The sequence below is a fragment of the Salvelinus sp. IW2-2015 genome, unplaced genomic scaffold (assembly GCF_002910315.2).
Source record: "Salvelinus sp. IW2-2015 unplaced genomic scaffold, ASM291031v2 Un_scaffold3602, whole genome shotgun sequence".
Lineage (NCBI taxonomy): Eukaryota > Metazoa > Chordata > Actinopteri > Salmoniformes > Salmonidae > Salvelinus > Salvelinus sp. IW2-2015.
In genome coordinates, this window is record NW_019944880.1 from 68,963 (window position 1) to 72,633 (window position 3,671).

At 48.3% G+C, this 3,671-nt stretch overlaps 1 pseudogene; it reads left to right on the forward strand.

Annotated features, from left to right (window-relative positions):
* LOC112076159 (receptor-type tyrosine-protein phosphatase beta-like) overlaps window positions 1-3,671 on the forward strand; it is a 30,325-nt pseudogene that overhangs the window by 14,922 nt on the left and 11,732 nt on the right.

Genomic DNA, 3,671 nt, shown 5'->3' on the forward strand with positions numbered 1-3,671 from the left:
CCGTCTCCTCATCGCCTTACATCTCTACCCTCCCTCCCTCCCTCTTGCTCTCTCTCTCTCCCTCTATCTTTCTCTACCCCCCTCATCCCCTCTCTCTCTCCCTCTTCTCTCTCTCACTCCCTCCCCCCTGTCTCTCTCCCCTCTCTCCCCTCCTCTCCGTCTCCCTCCCCCTCTATCGCTCTCTCTCCCTCTCCCTCCCCTCTCACTCTCTCCCTCTCGCATCTCTCTCCCTCCCACCCTTCCCTCTTATCCTCCCCTCCCTCCCCCTCCCCTTCCCTCTCCCTCCCCCTACCCCTTTCTCTCTCCCCTCTCTCTTCCTCTCCAGTGCCCTATGCCGTCTCCAACCTGAAGCTAGAGAACAATAACACCCAAGACAGTTTGAGGCATCATGAGTCAACCCCAGGGAGACGTGGACTCTATAGTGGTGACCCTGTCCTCGTCTGGAACCCCCCCTCTGGAGAAGACCCTGTCATCTGACACCACAAAGGCCCTCTTCCACCAGCTGACACCCGGACGGACCTATCAGTGTCTGTCGCCACCAAGAGCGGAGAGCTCTCCAACCAATCAACTGCCTCGGCTAACACAGGTGACAGTAGGCGTAACCAGGAAAACATAGTGTAAACCAGAACAAACTCTGTGTCGTGGTCAGGAAAACGTCTTGTCCCTGTCTAACATGCTAACAATTAGTGTCTCAGAAAACCACTGAAGCCTTTGTTGAGAGGAGCGTTCTTCCTGTTGAAGAGGGCCTCTGCTATTAAAGCCAAGATTAGTGTTCTCAGAAAACCACTGAAGCCTTTGTTGAGAGGAGCACTCTTCCTGTTGAAGAGGGCCTCTGCTATTAAAGCCAAGAGGATAAAGGAGGGGGTGAGATGGTAATTCCCCTCAAGTGTGACTGTTTMATTTAAACGCTCTGTTATTAAGRGTTCAGCAAGAGCTCATTGAGTGCCTCGATGATGTCTAAGATCATAACTATGTGATTACAATTCATGGATTAATCAAGTGGATTAGAATTAGTCCATTGKGTAGTCGTGTTAAGGCGTCTGCATGCTTCCCAGCAGAAACAGTTCAGAACAGTTCCTGCATATATTATGATGACATTTGGTGATGTTTTGTTCTTAGGTGAGGGGTTTGTTCTTAGGTGATGTTTTGTTCTTAGGTGAGGGTTTTGTTCTTAGGTGAGGGTTTTGTTCTTAGGTGTTGGTTTGTTCTTAGGTGAGGGTTTTGTTCTTAGGTGAGGGTTTGTTCTTAGGTGAGGCTTTTGTTCTTAGGTGAGGGTTTTGTTCTTAGGTGAGGGGTTTTGTTCTTAGGTGATGGTTTGTTCTTAGGTGATGGTTTGTTCTTAGGTGAGTCTTTTGTTCTTAGGTGAGGCTTTTGTTCTTAGGTGAGGGTTTTGCTCTTAGGTGATGGTTTGTTCTTAGGTGAGGGGTTTGTTCTTAGGTGAGGTTTTTTTTCATGTGTTTTGGCACCACACTTTTTCTGGAGGCAAGCCGAAGTCGATAGCCAAAGTCTATGACCCGTCATCGGTGATTGGTCAACAGCGGTCGATTCTTCAATAAAGTCTTATGTTGTCATTCAACGAGAGAAGACTGTTTTTTAATGCCAATATTTTCATTAAGAAATACCGCACCGAACATCTTAATTAGATGAAAAAATTACACAACTAATGTCAAAATGAATGAAAGATTTCTTGAGTTTGAGCTTCGATTCTTTTAGACTATTTACAGCGTCTCAAAATGGACAAACAGGTACGGTACCACTCAAGGAAATTCAGAGACCTTTTAACCACAGGTCTTTTCAGGGAGTATGCGAGCACGTCCGTTGGGAAAGGCGCCGGCCCGAACTGAAGCATGCTGACGCCTGAAGGGCTCTTACTTCCTGCCTTTTGAGAGCTGCTAATATAAATGAACAAAATGAAATACTCCAGACTGTGCCTTTAACTGGTCTTTCTTCTTCTTCTTCTCTGTCCCAGTCCCAGGTAAAGTGTCCCAGCTCTCTATGGTGGCGCTGGATGACTCCAACTCCTGTCTCTTATACACGGCTAGATGTGTATAAGAGACGTGTCCCAGCTCTCTATGGTGGCGCTGGATGACTCCAACTCTGTGAAGGTGATGTGGGCTCCCCCTGGTGGAGACTGGGATAAGTACAGGGTGCTGCTGTTAAATGGGACCCAGAACGTCTGATAACAGGACCGTGGAGAAAGGGTGGTGGAGTACACCTTCTCTGGCCTGGGACTGGTCCCTGGGAGGACCTACAGGGCTGGGGTCATGGTGGAAAGCACCGGGGAGCAAGGCACTGTGGAGTACTGCCACAGAGGAATAGGTAGGCTACACACCAACAGCACAGAGTAGGAGAAAGATACTGGCGTCAGTAAGAATGACAAGAGAACTCATGACATCACCATGACTCTTCATCTCATTGATCTCTCCATTTCTGCAAACCTTCTGTCTCCCCTTCTCTCTTTCCCTTAATCCACCCGCGCCCCCTGTCTCGCTCTCTCTCTCTCTCTCCTTACTCTAACCCCCCGCCCCCTCCTCTCTCTTCTCTCTCTCTCTCTCCTCTCTCTCCCTCTCTCTCTCCTCCTCTTCCTCTCCTCTCTCTCTCTCTCTCTCTCTCTCTCTCCTTTCTCTCTTTCCCAGCTCCTAAGCCCGTCTCAGAGCTCCATATCCGCCACGCTGACGAGACCTCCCTCAGCGCCCTGTGGAGTCACGCCCCACACATCAGCCAGGGACGGCTACGCCGTGGAGCTCCGCCATGGCAACGCCACGGTGGCCACGAGAGACCTGACCCGTGACATGAGGGAGTGCACCTTCAACTGCTCATGCCCGGACGCGTGTTCACCATCACCGTGACAACCAAGAGCGGGGAGCTCAACAGCTCTGTGTCGGTGCTAGGAGGACAGGTGAGAGGGTTGCTATAGCACCTGTATGGACATGTATACACAACACACTAAAACAGAGGGATTGTCCCTTTGTAGCTGAGGTCATCTCTTGGTAACACTGTATTTATCCAATCAGAGGACTCAATGATACTGTCCCTTTGTAGTGAGGTCATCTCTATGGTAACCTGTATTTATCCAATCAGAGGGACTCAATGATACTGTCCTTTGTAGCTGAGGTCATCTCTATGGTAACACTGTATTTATCCAATCAGAGGGACTCAATGATACTGTCCCTTTGTAGCTGAGGTCATCTCTATGGTAACACTGTATTTATCCAATCAGAGGACTCAATGATACTGTCCCTTTGTAGCTGAGGTCATCTCTATGGTAACACTGTATTATCCAATCAGAGGGACTCAATGATACTGTCCCTTTGTAGCTGAGGTCATCTCTATGGTAACACTGTATTTATCCAATCAGAGGGACTCAATGATACTGTCCCTTTGTAGCTGAGGTCATCTCTATGGTAACACTGTATTTATCCAATCAGAGGGACTCAATGATACTGTCCCTTTGTAGCTAGGTCATCTCTATGGTAACACTGTATTTATCCAATCAGAGGGACTCTGATACTGTCCCTTTGTAGCTGAGGTCATCTCTATGGTAAAACTGTATTTATCCAATCAGAGGGACTAGATCTGTCCCTTTGTAGCTGAGGTCATCTCTATGGAACCACCTGTATTTATCCAATCAGAGGGACTCAATGATAACTGTCCCTTTTGTAGCTGAGGGC